The following is an 18,825-nucleotide window of genomic DNA, read 5'->3' as shown; positions in this document are numbered from 1 at the left end:
ATGAAGCCAACAGCACCACATCATCTGCAAAAAGCAGAGATGCAATGCTGAGACCACCAAACCGGACCCCCTCAACGCCTCGGCTGCGCCTAGAAGTTCCGTGACCATTAATTAAGACACCGTGACTTCAATATTCTAAAATGACTTGTATTATCTTTCTATTTTAGTCAAAACAAGGGAAGTGCCCAATTTGCCAGGAGGAATACCCAGTGGAGGACTTGGAAGAACATGCAAGTGTTTGTGGGGACCTGGAAAATACCTTAGAAAGGTATGGGATCACTTTGGTTACAGCTTTTATTAGCAGAGTAATGTGGGATAAACAAATATGCAGTGGATAGTGAAGGTGTCTCTTTGTATATTTATGCAGTTTATGTTTTCATTCATATTAATGGGGATTTTATCTTTCTGCAGTCCTGCTTCCAGTCTGGATTGCATCCCCATTGGTTTACAGGAGCTGCAAAATAAGGACATGTCGTAGTACTTAATTTGTTTTTCTGCTTTTAACCTAGGTAAAAGAATAGCATGTTTTCCCAACAAGAGGCTTTCTATGAACTAAAATATACAGATTTGATATATTCACGATTTCACGAGGTAACCTTTTGCCAACCGAGGCCATTAATTAAGTTAGTACAAACTCTGCTCCAGATTAGGTTAAATTAAAATAAAAGTATTCACCTAATGCCGATGTCAGACTACACGAAAACAGCCTGATTTTAGCCCGACCGACGTGTCGTGGACAAACGGGGCATGTCGTAAACGATTTTGGGTTGTCTTGACGTAGCGTCGCCCGTCTAGTGTGACACGTTCAACGATTGGTCGCCTGTTGTCCGGGACGGTTCACGACCATCACGACGAAAGTCTAGCATGTTAGAATTTTTGCAAGTGAACTTGTACATCAATTCTAATTAATAGTGAGGAGGATGTCCTACAATGGCTGGCAGCTCAAGTTGACCACAGCAAGGATTTCAACATCTGCGTATCCAGAATGAACCTTTTGGAACGTGGACTTGTGCTGTGGCAGCGGCAGAAGAATAGCTCCCCAGTGCACTGCTTGAAAGTTCAATTCCTGGGAGAGGCTGGAGTTGGCACAGGTGCAATTAAGAAAATAATTTTTGACAGGTCAGGATCATCCCTTTTACCATGGCTAATTTTAGGGTATAAACATGAAAGTTGTTATTGTTATTGTTAATTTTTTGCAGTAAGGTTGGCTGAAACATTTTCTATGATTTCAATAGAGATGATTGCTGGTATCGAGAGACGTCTATTTGATGGAGAAGATGGCAAGGGGAAAATGCCTAAATATTCCCTAAATGACCTAGACAAGGTGTCAACTTCCGCTTACCCGCAGGACTTAAATCGGGAAATATGTCCTGATCGACTCTCCAATCAAAGGGTTAGAAATTCCCCTTTTCCCTCACCGGCTCTAAGGCGTCAGCGTGAGGAGACGGGAATTAGTTAAGCCGATATGTCAAAGTGGATTCACCTAGGTTTGTTCACTGTCTTCTTATCATGAGGCCAATCCGTTTCCATCCACCTATCAATCCCGAGTGAATAACCACACAGAGCCCAGGAATAATAGTATGAACACCTCACTTACATTGGCAGCTCCACTTTCATAAGTTGTTTGCATTTGTTATTGACCTAGTCATTTAATAATCCTTGTAAGGATCATACGGATTTGTTTCATATCAAGCAGGAGTATTTGACTTTATTAATACAGATGGAAACACTGGTTGGATATCGTTCGAATGTACTTACCTCTTTCTTGACGTCCGTTGCTGTTGTGTCCGTCTCGAAGAAAAATAATGCTGACTTACAAAATGATCAAAACGAATAAAAATAAAAATAAAAATAAAAATAAAAATAAAAATAAAAAGAATCAAATAAAATAATAAATTCACACTTGGTTTTTTATAAAACGACCTTGGACTTATAAAATGTTCAAAAAGAAATAAAATAAAAATGAAAAGAAACAAATAAATTAATTAATTCACAAATAGTCTTTTAATAATTTTATTGACAATAATGATATAGCAAATATAATTCATAACAATATCATTTAATAATAAAACATAAAATCAATAAAAAATAAGATAAAATAGGAAACAGGAAATCAAAATAATATTTAAACCTTTTATAAGAGCTTTCTAAAATTGATCATTTCTCAGAGGAGCTCAAGACCCTAATCAGAATAAGGCGTTTTTGGCTAAAAATAATTTAAAGATATGGGAGTGGTTAAATGGCTCTCACCCTACACGCGATTAATCTTTCATATCTTCATCTTAAACACCTTATTAATAAAAAATTTCTACTTTACCCAATCTTTGAAGAATGATTCACTCACGGCAAAGAGTCAAAGTCCTTTCATGAAGAAACCTAAGTCCCACGAAGCCGAGAATCAGCCTTCAGCAACACACTCCATACAGATCACATCGCAGGGTAACGAAGAAGAGCCTCGATCATCGCAAGGGACGATCTTTTATAAACTTGGGTGCGTGCCACTGGTTTCATCATGGCGAGTGTGTCCTTCCGCGCCTACGTGGGGATTTCCAGTCTCTTCACATATCAATGCGCAAAACATGTTGGGACTTGTTCTCAGTAAGTCTCCACACAGTTAAGTTAGAAGCGCGCAACGTTGGGGCTTAATCTTTGCATCAACACACACAGGAAACTGTTGAAACAGGTTGCGCTCTGTGGCTTGCGTAGCTTAGCAACCAGTTCCTGTTTTTCAAACAGGAAATTCAATGTGGGGCTAAAAGCTTCTGTTCTACTTGTAATACATATGTCAATAGTCTTAGCTCTTATTCAACAATCATAATATTAAAATCAACACATCACATATGTACTAATGTTTTAAACATAACTAAACAAGCATGAATAACATGTATATACATGACATGTTAATCCCAAATCCTATCAGGGAACTTAACAGGTTATTTCTAGTTCTGGTTACACATCGTGCATGTCATTGTTGAGAGTTGGACAATACATACAGGTAGTCTTTTCACTCAATGCAGTTACAGCAATGTCATCAGCGATTAAGACAGTATCGCTCGTAAAATAAATGAAAGAAAAGACAGCGAACTTCATAGTTGGCATCAATGTGCTGTAATCATTGATCCATAACTCAGGTTAACAATTATCGAATATAGATTGTGTGTGTGTATTATTACTTAATTCAGGATACCCTTTATTTACACTTAATTTGTATTTAGCCACTTTCGTTACCTTATATGACATGTCCGGGCTGTGTTGAGTGCAGCTTGGTTGTACAGGTTTGGCGGCATCTGGTGGTTGCTTTAGGGAGCTACACACAGAGGCCATTTGGTTTGGTTTTCACTCATGTAGACACCAATTGGTCTCGAACTAAGAATTGAGTCTAGTCCATTAATTTGTTATCTCATTTTATATGATATGGCGTTTCATCTGACCCACTCAATCCACTCAATTCAACAAAGGGTTTGTACCGGTGTGTGTTTTTCTTTTTGTTGTTTTTAATTTAATTGTAAATTGCAGGATTCTGAATGCACACACAGGGGCATATTCACTAAGAATGTGCTGCGTCCGGTAATAGCGCGAAATATTGCACCACAACTGCACCCGCAGTCTGCGCCCAGTTACCAACCTATTCACTTAGGATATTGCTCTAATCATATACCGGCGCAAACACGCCCACAAAACTGACAGCTTGGAGCAAATTTGCACCTGATTTACCACACATGGCAATGGATTTGCGCCAAGAACATGGTTGTTATAGTAACAGTTGCGAGAAAGATGACATTATCAGAAAGCGAGGTTGAACCGAGAGTAAGCGTTTAGAGTGCCATTAAGCTGCACAGAGCAAAGAGGACGACAACGACGTCATTCATTCATAAAGTACAAATTATTGGTGCGATCGTGTTTTAAAAATATATTTTCAGAGGTTGGCGTGGGTGTACAGTATGCATCTGGCGCGTAAGAATGATCGTACAATGCCTCCCTGTCATTGCCGATCAGCCCGGGTTACGTTATGTGTCCTAAACTAACATGGAAATATTTCCCTCTCCCTCTCTTCTCTCGCGCATGTTGTGCGGCAAATGGCATGCACTGCCGGAGATCGAGGTGCGTCAGGTTAATACATGCTTTCCAAAAACGTTATTTGCGTCACGCAAACGCGGTGTTGCTATTTGCTCAGGCGTGAATTAGACGCTGCATATCAATGAGTCTCATTTGAGTCTCATTTGCATTGGGGTGGGCATATTTTGCGTCAAATGTATGCAAATGACCTACTTTACATACGCGCAAATAACACCGGCGTACCGTGACGCAATCTGTTCGGCAGAGCACTTAGTGACGGATTTCCCCATCTGCGCGTGTTTAGTGAATTAGGCGCTCCCAGATTGCTCCATTTTTGCCGGTTAGCGCGGTCCAAAGGTGTCGCAAACCTTTAGTGAATAGGCCCCACAGTATTTATGCTGTTGAAAAACATTTTTATTTTATCCTTTCATTACTTTATTCCAGAACCGCTGGGGAAATATTTGCGGTAAGCCTAGCACAGGGAGGCCCAGCGCCCAAGTTCTTCCAAGAATGGTGCTACAATTTCATCTTAACTGGAAACTTGGAAAACATTACCCAAGATGATGTTGATGACCCGGAGTTTTCATCTTTGATCAAGGTGGTAGGTTGCAAAACAAATACGCTATAACTGAGCTATAATTAGTAGGGGTGTAATAATATCCAAACAATCTCTAATAACACTTAATATAGAGGCACTTAATTGCTCATGTATGCAAACATTGATTTCTTCCACATATTGACAAGCATATTATGTTCCCCTTCATCTGACCATTAGGATGGCTTTTAAACATAGAAGGGCCAAAATATGTCTTGTGAAAATTAAACTGCACAAAAAAAAAACTACCCACCAGAAGGTGCTACAACTGCACAATTGCTATATTATTTTTATTTTTTTAACAATTGTGCTGCTTTTAATATCGTGAACACAGTTTTACAAACAGTTTATGAAGCTAAAAACATATGAAGCGGAACAAAGATATAAGACTTATAGAAATATATGAACTGATATTATAAGAACTAGCAAGCAATTATATTATAGAAAAGCTTTATATGAAAACGAAACTAATATCAAAGCAACTTGGGATGTACTGAATAGCTTAATTAGACGAGGTTCTTCAAACTTAATATATCCTGAATACTTCACTGACAAAAATGGTGAAAATCACAACATGGTTAGTATAGTCAACGGTTTTAATAATTTTTTTTGTAAATGTCAGGAACTTGAAACCTATGTTGGTTAAGTTGTCTTAACACTGGTGCTCACCTCCCTTAGAAAAATCTATTTCTCTATACTTATCCTATCCTATACTTACCCAACTTTTCTTCACTTTGGTCAGAGGTGTGCTGTAGCCTATTCCAGTTGACTTGGTATGAGATGCAGAGTACAAACTGAAATCGTTGCCAGCCAATCGCAGGATACTGTATAGATCACAGGTCTCAAACTCTAGTCCTCGAGAGCCGCAGACCTGCATGTTTTAGAGGTTTCTCTCCTCGAACACAACTGATTCATATAATGAGGATCATTATCAGGTTCCTGCAGAGCTTGCTAATGAATCAGGTGTGTTTGAGGAGAGAAACCTCTAAAACATGCAGGACTGCAGCCCTCGAGGACTGGAGTTTGAGACCGATGGTATAGATCAACAACTAATCACATTCTGTGAAAAGAGGAAGGAAATCAGAGTACCCTTAGAAGACCCAACCCAAGTAGGCATGGGGAAAATGTGCAAACTTTACATGGGAAGACGGCTGCTCTCATTGGAAACCATGACCTCTGAGTTGTGTGGTGGATGTGCCTATTTTTTTTTCTAAATTGGCAAATACACATGGGAAACTTGTGCATGACCTGTCTTTTTTTTTTTTTTTTTTTTTTACCTTTGAAGAGCAATTTTGCTGCACTCCGCTTCAAGGCGAACCATGATGCTAAGACAACTCCGTGACGGACTACAACTTTATGGTTTAATAGATGTCATGGAGAGGAACAGAGAACATTGCCGTGGCCTCTTTGTGGCCGCTGAAGCTATTAAAGTAAGCTCCTATTTTCTTCTTATCAGAGGCATGCTGTATAAAAAAATGTCATTGTGAAGCTTAGCCCAATCTGTAAACTTTTTTTGTTCTTCAGGTGGACGCATATTACATTTGTGTCACACTTGGCCCCAAAGATGAGTGAAAGTGGCACACAAAAACAAGTAACAGAAACACAAATCTTGAACAACTTCCAGGATTTCCTGCAAGATCTTGAGGGTAAGTTAACCAATGTCTAATTTTAAAGTGGTCTTTTAAAACCCAATAGATGTTACCAAAAACCTTTTTCAAGATACAGTTGTGTTTGTAAGATAAGCACAACTGTATGGTGATGCTTTATGTCGATTAAAATCCAAAATACTGTGGCAATTGTTCATTTTTTTCAGAAATGGAAGTAGACGTGAGTTCAGATGTGCATGTCAAATTTGGTGACAATCCATAGCTTTTCTACATGTACAGTGTGCTCATAAATTTACATATCCTGGGGGGTATGTACTGTAAACTTACTGGATGAGCACCACTGTAATAATAAACTTCTGAGTTACAGAAATTAATACAAATACAATTACTGACACATTTTTACTTATGCATATGCAGTGTTGTTTATTTTAGTATCAAGTTTTTATGTATGTATATAAATTCTTTTTCCCTCTGAAATAAATATGCTCCACACAGCTTTAATCAAACATGGTCCACTAAGACCTACACACTATAAATTCATATCAACTCACTGTTTGCATCTGTCCACTTATTGTGAATCTCCACAGACGGAAAATCTGACAGCGATGAAGAGGTGCTCGATGTCCCTGCTGTATTGCAGTGGCTGACAGGACAGTCACACCAGCATCTTTTGTTTGCAGAAAGACAAAATTTCAAGATTACAGTGCACTTTGACCATTATTGTTTTGAGCGGATGCCTGACCACAAAATTTGTTATCCACTTGTTAGTGCATGCACGGAAACAATCACCTATCCTACTGCACATTGTTTGAAATATGATGAATTCAAGGAACACATGACAATAGCAATTAAATGTGGCAAAGGTTTTCATAGGATTTAGAGAGATTGAAATAGCGGAAGAGGAATAGAAAGTGTAGAAATAAGAGGCTGATTGCTCTGTTATGTTTGGGTTTTAACGTTTTACATGTTTGGAAGGTTATGTAGGGAGTAAATGTTATGACTGTGTTTTTATATACAGTACAGAGCTGAGGTTTTTTTCCCCTTGTGAAAACACACTGTTTAAGGAACAGCAACACCGTTGCAAAGAATTTTGTCTAGAAAGTTAACTTTAGATTGGAGACAAAAAGAAATTTCAGAATTATACACTGATGCTTTTTTTTGCTTTTTGTTTCAGCTCATTTTGTACCCATGTTGCAAAAACGTGAAGTTTTCCACATTGGCAGGTTATGTGTAGAGCAAATGTTAACACTGTTTTTAAAGGAGTGTAACTGTTGAGTGAGATTTTTTGCTTCACCTCATTTCTACCCGTGTTGCAAAAAAAAAAAAAAAACATTTCCCATGCTTGCAAGTTACGTGGAGAGCAAATGTTAGCTGGCTTTATGCAGTACAATAGTTTTGAGTGTTTTGTCAAAACACTTTTTTTTTGTGTATATTGTTACATTTTGTATTGTCCAAGAATGTGTTACTATAAAGCTGATGCTTTTTTTCTTTTTATGTTCGTGGTGGGTACTGAGGGTGGATCAATTTAAAGATTAAGTCACAATACATATCTTCACATTTAATCACAAAGTTAGACAATACAGAGCATCCAGTTTTGATGAGAAGCGCCATACAATATACAATCAACCAATCACTTATTACAAAAAGCATGGAAAGTAGGAGAGTTAGTTGCAATGAATCATCATAAATAGACAAACGTAAAATTCAAACATAACTCATACAAATTTCCGAAGCGCTGGGATGACAGCATGTCAAAGATGGAAGTTTAGCAGGGGATTCAGAAACGTAAACTTTTTCCTTTGAGTCCTACAACCAACACACTGTACCTATGCCCTGGGGACGGCTATTAATTCATATTCACTGATCAAAAAGGCACTAAATAACAAAATCCTTCTGCAACATTACCTGCAAATAAGATCTTTAAAGTAAACACTAAATTTGAAACTTGGTCATGCTAACAAATACCCAAAAATTTGCAAAATCTGGAATTTTCACATTTGTGGACATAGTAGTTTGTGTCCCATGTTTCACTCACATCCCAGGTGAAGGTCACAGAACTGAAGAATGGAAGCTATACTCTACATTATTTACCCCAGAGCCTGCATTATACTGTTTTAATAAAAGAATCAGGCTTCACTCAGTCTGTGCACAAGATTAAGTGTCAGAATATAAAGCTCCTCTTCGCAGCTTGATTTGATTGGGTCTATTAATTGATGAAGTACATCAAGATTACGGTGGGACAGGGGACAAGGGATGTCAGACACCACCACCCCTTCATTTGGGTCAGCCTCATCATTATAGTTGTCCTGAAGAAGATGCTTTATTGACTGAAAAAGAGTAAAATTAAATTAGACAACCAATGTAACATTTTCAAACTAACCCAGGCTTGAAGCCAGGGCCATTCACCATAAAAATATTTTTAAGGTAAGTGCACACTGGACCGGCTTTCATGTATTAGTGACAGTTAGCAACTGGGAGAAAGGCCATGGTGGGGTTAGGGCAAAAGCAATCAGTGCTGAAAATCCAATCTAAAACGCACCAAGAGAAAAAGATAATAAACAAGGAGTAATGTCATACTTTATCGATCTGGTTGAAATGATTCATCTGAACTGAAGTAAAGTGCTTAAAATAATACATTCAAGTGTACCTCGACATCTGGCTCAGCAACAGCTGTTTGGAGCATTCCAATGTACCACAGCTGTTCTGGAGAACAGTTTCCTTCTGTTCTGATTGGATGCCTATTCCAGCTCTCCATTAAAGCACTTCAGGTCAGACTTCAGCCGTGGAAGAAACACATAATGCACACATTAGAGGTGCATCTCATCTGAGAGGTCAAACAGTCCCCTTTCTTCCAACATATGAAGTACATTGTAGTATTTGCATGTGACAGCAGACCACATGTCACACCACAATCTCTCGATTCTAAATTATTATTTTTTGATAAAATAAAAGGTGGGGTTGGGGAGGAAAATTATTTACCAGCACTTCATGCTTGCCTATGTTAAACTTACACCAACTGATTGGGTGGATTTTACCTTTGATTGTGGACACTTTTTCCAGCAATGAAGCTGCCGAGTCCAGTTCCTCGTACAGTGAACATACATCGAGCGATGTCGACATTTTCAACCCCCTGATCAGCGCGTACTCTAAAAAATAAATTCAACCTGTAATCTTGCATTGTACCAGGACATAGAGTTAATATAGATCTGTGGATTGTACATCCTACCTCGAGGGCCATCCATGTTTGTGGACACCATCCAAGAAGAAGGAGAATGCTGTTGAGGCTTTGTTGTTGGGGGCAGCATTGAGATACAGAATCTTTGTAAAAATAATGGGAAGACAAAATTCAATATCAATAAGTGTGTGTGTGTGTGTATATATATGTATGTATGGGCTGTCAAAGTTAAAGCGTTAATAGATTAATTAATCACAGAAAAATGTTGCATTAATCATGTATCAACACATATTAATTGCACTATTTCTTTTTTTTTTTTTCCGAGCGCACTTGAGTCTTGAACGTAACCGCGGATGGTTACATTGAAGGCTGCGCAGGTCAGTGATTAGGTCAATGCACGGCATTTCCTATGCCTGTTGTTCCAAAATGAGCGGGGTGACTCCAGTTGGTGTGCTTGGTGGTAAATTTCACTTTCAAAAACACCCCGACGGGACTTTTAATAAAACAAAAGTAATTTTCATTTAATTAATTAATAATTGCTGAATTGCACCCAATTGACATGATGCTGTTACGTTTTACGCAATACACGCATGCATGCAATTGCGTACATGCATTTAATCAATGTTTGCAAATGACATTCATATCATAAAATGTGTTGTCAAAATATTACGGTATTTTGTATGTATTTTATATTACGCAAATACGCAAGTAATTTAGCCGATTAATCGTGATTAATCAAAATTAAAAAGTGTGATTAATCAGATTGAATAATTCAGTTGACGTTTTCAAATAGACAAGTGTGGAGATAGATCACAGATTAACTGCTACTGCAGTTAATGTTAGCAAATTACGACTGCTAAAGTTAGCTCCTCGATGGTAACTGAACTGCGGGTCAGTGGCTTGGCCGTGCTTAACCTGCTTCTAGTGGGCTATAATGTTAGCGCACAAAAACATTCTGACACAACACTAATAACATATATGACAGAAAAATACTTACATTTTATGTGAATGGTTGGACAATTTGAACTACTCCAAGAGCGAGACGAAATTGAATGACGAATTCCCGCCACACGGGCCAACATAGTGTTGAATTGAGTAGATTGAGTGGGGTCAGATGAAACGCCATATCATGTAAAATGAGATAACAAATTAATGGGCTAGACTCAATTCTTAGTTAGAGACCAATAGGTGTCTGTAGGACTGATAATCATTCTTTGGCCTCTGGGTGTAGTTCCTCAAAGTAACCACCAGATGCCGCCAAACCTGTACAACTAAGCCACCCACTCAACAAACGGACATACATTCCTTATAAGGCCAGAGGTGTAGATAAATAGATAAATGATATCCTGAATTAAGTAATAATACACACAACACAATCTATATTCGACAATTGTTAACCTGATTTATGGAGCAATGTTTACAGCACATTGAGCCCAACTATGAAGTATTGCTGTCTTTCTTTTCTTTTCTTTTATTTTATTTACAAGCGATACTGTCTTTTATCGCTGATAATATTGCTGTAACTGTATTGAAAAGATTATCTGTATGTATTGTTTGATTTAACAATGATATACAAGATGTGAAACAAGAACTGGAATTAACCTGTTAAGTTCCCTGAGAGAATTTGGGATTAACATGTCATGTATATACATGTTATTCATGCTTGCTTAATTAATATATCTATGATGTTATTTATTTTAACGTTTATCATTGTCGAATAGAGCCATGACCTTTGACATATTTTCATTCAACGTTGTGTGTTCATGACTCATGTGTAAAGTATGTATGACTCATATTTTCATTCAACGTTGTGTATCCATGACTCAATTGTAAAGAATTCATGACTCATCTGTGGAAAATTACTGAGAATGAGTCTCAACAAGTGCGCATTGATATGAGGAGATGCGGAAGGACACTCACCGGAAGAAATCAGTGATATGACCCAAGGTGATAAAAAGTCGTCACCAGCTGGGATCGACGCCCTTTTCCCTGCGATGTGGTCTGGACAGAGTGTGTTTACGAAGATGGATTTACTGCTGTTGGATTTTAAGATTTTTTACGAAGGAACTTGGACTCTTTAGCCGTGAATGGAATATTCTTCACTGATTGGGTAAAGTACAAAAATTTATCAATAATGATGTATAATAGGAAGATATGAATGACTAATCGCGAGTTAGGGTGGGGGCCATTTAATACACTCTCATATCTTTAAATTATTTTTAGCCAAAAACATCTTATTGTGAATCAGGTCTTAAGCTTTTCCGAGAAATGATCAATCTTAGAAAGCTTCTGTAAAAGGTTATATTATTCTTGATCTCCTGTTTTTATTTTATTTTATTTTTATTGATTTAAGGTTTTATCATTAAATGTGATTTTTATGATATTGGTTATTTTATTATTGACAATAAAAACGTTAAAAGACAATTTTTGAGTCAATCATTTTATTGTTTTGTCTTTTTGGACGTTTTATAAGTCCGAGGTCATTTTATAAGACCAAATAAAATGATTGAAAAACTAATTGTGATTTAATTAGTTTATTTGTTTGTTTTAACTTTTATTTTATTCCTTTTGGACATTTTTATAAGTGCAAGGTCATTTTATAAGACCAAATAAAATGATTGAAAAACTAATTGTGATTTAATTAGTTTATTTGTTTGTTTTAACTTTTATTTTATTCCTTTTGGACATTTTTATAAGTCCGAGGTCATTTTATAAGACCAAATAAAATGATTGAAAAACTAATTGTGATTTAATTAGTTTGTTTGGTTTGTTTTAACTTTTATTTTATTTTTTTGGACGTTTTTATAAGTCCTTATTATTTGTCTTTGATTTTATTTTATTCCTTTTGGACATTTTATAAGTCCGCATCAATATTATTTTTTTCCCTCTTCGAGGAGGACAACAGCAACGGACTTTTGGAAAAAGGTAAGTGCACACGAATAACATCTAATGAGTGTCTCCATCTGTATTAATAAAGTCAAATACTCCAGCTTGATATGTAACAAGTCCGTATGATCCTAACAAGGATTATTAAATTACTAGGTCAATAACAAATGCAAACAACTTAGAAAAGTGGAGCTGCCAATTTAAGTGAGGTGTTCAGATTATCGTTCCTGGGCTCTGTGTGTGTGGTTACTCACTCAGGATTGATAGGTGGATGAAAACGGATTGGCCTCATGATAAGAAGACAGTGAACAACCCTAGGTGAATCCACTTTGATATATCGGCTTATCTAATTCCCGTCTCCTCACGCTGACGCCTTAGAGCTGGTGAGGAAAAAGGGGAATTTCTAACCCTTTAATTGGAGAGTCGATCAGGACATATTTCCCGATTTAAGTCCTGCGGGTAAGCGGAAGTTGACAATAGATAGTCACTGACACATAGATTAGCTGCATCTGCTTCCGGTCACTGAGCTGTCACTCAAAAATTAATCAGCCAATGAGAACACATTTCCCATTAGGCCCACCCACCCGTGAAGTTTGTGCCAAAAGTCAAAAGCAAAACTCTGTGCTTCAACGCAAAAGGAGGAAGCGCAAACAAGGGGGCGTAAACGAAAAGCGAGGGAGCGTGAATGGGAAACCAGGAAGCGTAAATGAAAAATGATGTTATCGAGAACAAACATTTTTCGAAAGTCTTAGTTTTTGTTTGCACTTCACAAAGTTTTGTTTGAAACTAAAAGTTTTGTTTACACTTCAAGCAATTTTTCTTGACTCCTTTTAATTTTGTTTACGCTTCAAGAAGTTTTGTTTGATTCTTTTTGGCACAAATCTCAGTGAAGTTTGTGCCAAAAGTCAGAAGCAAAACTCTGAGCGTCAAAGCAAAAGGAGGAAGCGCAAACAATGTGGCGTAAAGGAAAAACGAGGGAGCGTGAATGGAAAACCACGAAGCGTAAATGAAAAATGATGTCATCGAGAACAAACATTTTTCTGAAGTCTTAGTTTTGTTTGCACTTCAAAAAGTTTTGTTTGAAACTAAAAGTTTTGTTTACACTTCAAGAAATTTTGCTGACTCCTTTTAGTTTTGTTTACGCTTCAAGAAGTTTTGCTAGATTCTTTTTGGCACAAATCTGATTCCATAGGATTGTTATAGAAAAAGTTGCGGGAGCAGTGAAAAAGCATGACTACTCCATACTCGTCAAAACCGGAAGTCAGGCATCTTTTTTTTAATTAATTCGAATTCTTTTTTTTTTTTTAAATATACGTTTCCTCCTGCAAACATCATTAAGCATATAATTTATACATGTAAAAAAGTTGTGGAAACTAAATTTCCATTGCATCTTTAAACCAAGGGCACCATCTAGAGGAGGAAAAAATGTTGCAAGGGCTTCATTAGGTGATTTCGTCAGTTTTAAGGATTTGTTAAGTGATGATCTTTAATGACACGAGGAGGAAACATCCGGTAAAAAAATACTTTTTATACTTTTACTCGTGAAGTACATTTTAGAGCCTGTACTTACTTTTATTTGAGTAATTATTTGAATGAGTACTTTTACCAGTCTTTTTTTTTTTTTAGTTTTTTTATGCAAGTAAGCCGAATTGTACTTTTACTTTCCCATCTCTGCTGTCATTGCAGCCACTATGTGCCAGATAAAGAGGATGCCTGAAATGGTAACCAGTAATGTCCATGCCCTTGTACAGACTTTGGATCAGAGAGTGCCAAAAAGGCTGTGTGTCAAGAACACGTTCTGTACTTGTGTAGCCAGACTTGAAGAGTTGGTTGGAGGTTCCCTGGAGCAATTTGTTGTCCAGCTGTGACTTACACGTGTGCTTTAGCTAATCCATGTCCGACTTGCTGTTACGACCGGCTCAGCTAAGGAAAGGGAAGTAACTCAACCATACAGTTTTTAAATGGGTGAATAAGCATGAACAGTTTTAATAGGGTTATTGGCAAGGGTTTGACAAAACTTTTGAGAGTGAGGACAGTGCCAAAGACAAGGGCTTAACAGAGACTACTGTAAAGAACAGAGGGAATTACACAGGTAACACGAATACACAAAAGAAATAAAGATCTAACCAAATAGGCGGTGGGCTGAGGCCACATATCTGCTTTAGTTTTTGACATCAATGATCCCCAGTGAGGGAAGACCTGGATCGTTCATGTTTTGAAGTTTATTTTTTTCTGAATCAGATTTTGTTTGTTGGCACTCGTGTTTATTGCACATTATCCCAAAATCAAGTTTTAAATGTAATTAAACGTGCAGGCAAACACTGCAGACTACTATGTCAGTTGAACCAATAGCAGCAACGCTATAACTCACGTGATGTTATTCAGCCACTCGCAGACGTCGAAAGGCATCAGCTGTTAAGCCACAACAAAAGTCAACTGTTCGTCTTCGTGGTCACGCTACACGACGAAAAACAACAAAATATGTACAAAAGGCGCAGCTTCTAAGGTTGCAAGTAAGTATGCATGTTTTGGGAAACACTAATGATTTGGCGATGTAAATGATGGGTAAACTCGTCAACTGTTAGCATGTATGTTAGCATATGCAGTATATTGTTTACAAGTCTTGCCACAAGAGTACCTAGCTGCAGACCTCCACTGGGAGGTCGCTTCCGGTGCAGGCTTTCCTGTCGAGACGCCTCAACTGTGAAGACGGGAAATGACGTCAACGCAGTCCAAAATAAAATCGCGTAGGAACTTCCGGTGTCCTTTCACGTTTCCTTTCACGAGATTATTTTAACATTTTTACATGATAATGTTAATGTTTTTACATAAGATTCATAGTTTTAATTGATAATTTTCAAGTTTTTACATGTTAAGTTTCATCATTTAACGTAATAATTGTTAAAACGTGATAGCTTTCATGTAATAATGTGAGCTCTTTTCCTCTAAACACTTTAATGTAACTAGAAATGCCATTTCTGGGGAAATGGCGTGTGAAGGCTGGAGAGCTGAATGATACCTGTGGAATGATTTGGAATAATGTTGAATGATGAATGATATTGAAAGATATTGAATGGTGTTGAATGATATTGAATGATGTTGAATGATATAGAATGACATGGAATGAGCTTAACATGCTGAAGTTGGAATAGTTTGAATTCATCCAGAAATCTAGAAGCAGTTGAAGGAAGAAAAATAGCAAGGTAAAAATAAATCAGCAAGAAACAAGAAAACAATGAAGAAATCAAGTAAGAAATGGAGGAAGTAGCAAATAATCGGGTAAGCAATGGAGTAAAGTGTCAGCAATGAAGTAAGGAGGGTAGAATCGAGTAGCAATAGCGTAAGGAGTGGCAAACTTAAGCAATGGAGTAATAGTCACTGTTGAAATCAGGTCACATTTGCATGTGTATACTAAGCTAGCATTAGCATGCTAAGCTAACATTAGCAATAGCATGCTAATATAGTATTAGCGTTCTAATCTACCTTTAGCATTGGCTTGCTAAGCTAGCATTAGCATTAGCATACTAATTTAGGATTAGCATGCTAATGTAGCATTAGCATGCTAAGCTAATATTAGCATTAGCATGCTAAGCTAACATTAGCATTAGTATGCTAACTTAGCATGCTAAGCTAACATTAGCATTAATATGTTAACTTAGCATGCTAAGCTAACTTTAGCATTAGCATGCAAAGCTAACATTAGCATGCTACCTTAGCATTAGCATGCTGACTTAGCATTAGTATGCTAAGCTAACACTAGCATTAGCTTGCTTTTTTTTTTTTTTTTTCTTAAAAAAGAGCTCAGAATTGTTCATTCGGTAGTCTTACCGATTCAACGTCTTATCATCATTGCTCCTTTTTTTGTTTTTTTGTTTTTTGTGTGTATGTGTGCGTGCGTTTGCGTGCGTTTGCGTGTGTGCGTTTGCGTGTGTGCGTTTGCGTGCGTGCGTGCGCGTGCGTATGCGTGCAAATACGTATAAATTTATACTCATTAATTCACCTAAAACCTTATAAATATCCCATTACCCTTCGCCTTAACCAGGTACTTCAGAATCTTGCCAGAGTCGTGAGGTTGAAATGGTCAGGAGACCAGAGAAAAGGTCAGAAAAAATAAAGAGAAAAGAAAGATAAATCAAAGTGAAATCCAGCACCGACCAAACACCTCCTGCCTTCCCCATGGTTACAAAATCAAAGTCTTACGCCAAACCCGGAAGCCTCTAAATTCCAACAAATTAGCGAGATCTCAAGAGACCAGAGGAAAAACTAAAGAGAGGAAGGAGGGAAGGATCGATGAGGCAGAGTGAGATCCATAGAAGCCAGTACATCCAATCCATCAAAGTGAAATCCAGCACCAACCAAACCCCTCCTGCGTGGTTACAAAACCAGAGTCTTATGCCAACCACAGAAACCTCAAACTTCCAATAAATTGAGATCTCAAGTGACCAGAGGAAAAACTAAAGAGAGGAAGGAGGGAAGGATAGATAAAGCAAAGTGAGATCCACAGACACCAGCACCCACTGATTCAAGGGGCTGTGGGAGGGAGAGCCAAATTCTGTTTGAGTTTCAGTAGATGCTGGTGCGATGGATCTGGCATGCATAAGGACCACCACCAAAGAAAGAAGCCGTCAACCGCGGTCCAGCAAAGCGACTGGAGAGCTCTACCCTTACACCGTGAATGTGGCCCCACCCAGTGTATATACAAGTGTGTGCGTGTGGTGCATTAAAATTGGGAGCAGGTGAGTCGGAGCAGAGGGAAAAAATTTCCCCTACTCCGATACACCCGCATCCCCCCCAAAAAATGAATATGTATATGTGTGGTGCATTAATAAAGGAAATGGAGGGACAAAGTGGTGGGGCAGGGAGACAGATGGGGGGGACCACAGCGCTGCCAGGCACTGCAGTCCATCCCCCCTGATGGCTCCCCGCCCCAACTCACCCCTCCCCTTGGACATGAAGTGCATTAAAATTGGAGGGGAGTTGAAGGGTGAAGACGGTGTTTCCACCCTTCCCCACCCCACCAAGAAATGTGTTGTGTGCCCTATGTGTATATTTACAAAGTGTATAGTGCAAAACTAGTGAAGTGAGTAAGAGGAGCGACCAGCGGGGCCTCACCCAACCCGGCGGGTGTAGGTGGCACGCCCACCCCCCAGCACCCCCCCAACCCCACCCATCTGGCACCACGATAGGCGGACAGGGCCAGCGCAGCAGGGCTACTGGACAGCCCACCGGCCACCGGAGCCCGCCCGGGGCGCCAGGAGTTCTACCGGAGTGGGGCAGGCCCCAAACCCCCGCCCGGCCCCCGGAGCCCGACGCCCGGGCCGGGGAGGGAGCCCCAGGCCCAGGGAGAGGGAGGGGGAGGGGGCGGGGGGCAGACAGGGAAGGGGGGAGGGGGAAGCGGGGAGGAGACGACAAGAAGGCGAAAGGGCGGCTGCAGGGCAGGAAGGGGGGGGGGGGGGCGACAAGGGAAAAGGGACCGGGAGGCAGAGGAGGATGGGCGGGGGGAGGAGAGGAGGGAGAGGCGACGGGGGGGGAGGAAGGGGGAGGGGAGAGGGAACCACGGGGCACACCAGAGGCCCACCCGCCCCGAACCGCGCCGCCGGGAACGGAGCAGCGGACCGCGCCGGGACGGCACCGCCCCGGGCACCAGGGAAAGCACTCAACACCGCACCCCACAGGGGGCCCAGGGAGCGGCCAAGACGCAACCGCTACCGAGCAGACAACGGGGGGGGGCAGAGCTACCCCCGCCCGACCACGGGGGACGGCGTCAAGAAAATTGACTAATTAGCATGCAGTAACACCAAGTGTTGATGCTTAGTGCACACTAGAAATAAATCTTAAGGAGTTAGTGAGTATAGTGTCGTATAGTATGGTGTGCTCGAGCCCACTAGCAGCAACTAGGTTCCTGACTATATAAAAATAAAAACAATCAGATACAAAATACCAAATACAGAAGCAGCGAAAACAGAAGTTGTAACGATGTGGTGGCTCTCGTTAACAGGCAGAATCTAGGCAGGATTAAGTTGCCAAATTAAGATTAAAATATTCTATGTACATAGACCATATTTGTTTAAATCTTGATACTTGATTTTTATTTAAGGCAGAGATTTTTTCCATTGAGATATAATTTATTAGTAAGTTTAACCAGTGGTCGATATTTAGAGATTGTTTATTTTCCCAATTGACAAGGATTATTTTTTTAGCAATAGTAAGGGCTATAAGTATAGATTGAGATTGTTTACATGGTAGCTCAGTTATTGTTAAGTCACCTAGTAAACACAATCTTGGAGATAAAGGAAGTCTACAGTTTAATATATCAGCGAGCTTTTCCAAGATTTTAGTCCAGAAATGCAGCACTGGAGTACATGACCATAAAGCATGAAGATAAGTATCGGCAGTGTTTTGTGAGCACTGGAGACAAATGTCGGAGTCAGAGAGTCCCATTTTTTTCATCATATATTGTGTAATATATGTTCAATGAAGTATCTTATATTGGATAAGTTGCAAAT

General features: G+C 39.2%; 1 pseudogene; it reads left to right on the top strand.

The window, feature by feature from the left end:
• The first annotated feature begins 388 nt into the window (after positions 1-388).
• On the top strand, positions 389-7,479 carry LOC144013226 (G2/M phase-specific E3 ubiquitin-protein ligase-like; annotated as a pseudogene).
• Positions 7,480-18,825: the final 11,346 nt, after the last annotated feature.

Source organism: Festucalex cinctus, chromosome 2, assembly GCF_051991245.1.
Source record: "Festucalex cinctus isolate MCC-2025b chromosome 2, RoL_Fcin_1.0, whole genome shotgun sequence".
In the NCBI taxonomy this organism is placed as follows: Eukaryota; Metazoa; Chordata; class Actinopteri; order Syngnathiformes; family Syngnathidae; genus Festucalex; species Festucalex cinctus.
The sequence above is the reverse complement of the archived record's forward strand: the minus strand, read 5'-3'. Positions and strand labels throughout refer to the sequence as shown.